This window comes from Penaeus monodon, chromosome 33 (genome assembly GCF_015228065.2).
Source record: "Penaeus monodon isolate SGIC_2016 chromosome 33, NSTDA_Pmon_1, whole genome shotgun sequence".
Taxonomy (NCBI): Eukaryota; Metazoa; Arthropoda; class Malacostraca; order Decapoda; family Penaeidae; genus Penaeus; species Penaeus monodon.
In genome coordinates, this window is record NC_051418.1 from 24749840 (window position 1) to 24750375 (window position 536).

A 536-nucleotide genomic window follows, 5' to 3' on the forward strand; every position below is an offset into this window, starting at 1 on the left:
GCTTCCTAATGGTGTTTTGTGAACAAATCAGAAGAAAACACAGCATGAAAATGTTTATATATGTAAATAAAATATTTTCTTGTAGCATTAAAGAAACCGTTTGTTTGCGACGTTTTTGTATATACTAAACCTTACCCTAATATTGTAATTGTTATCAATATCACAATTGAGATCATATGTATCTATTTTCACTATCACCAGTACATCAATTTGAATTATATCAATTACAAACATGCAAACAAACTTATCAATAATTATGTCCGTGGTGCAAATATTTTATAATTTGCATCACCTTAATAATCACCATAAACACCTGACTTGAACCCTATCAATTACAAACTTATCAATAATTGATGACATAAATTAATTACAAATCAAAAACAAGCGTGGAAAATTATTATTTTTTACCCATATCCAATGAAGAAGGTGCATTCATCCTTTAAGAAAATCAATCTAGTTTCCATGAATAAAACCTATTGTGTTATATTTGTGAGCAAAAGACTTTCTTAATGAGCAGAGAACCACTCACCATTGAC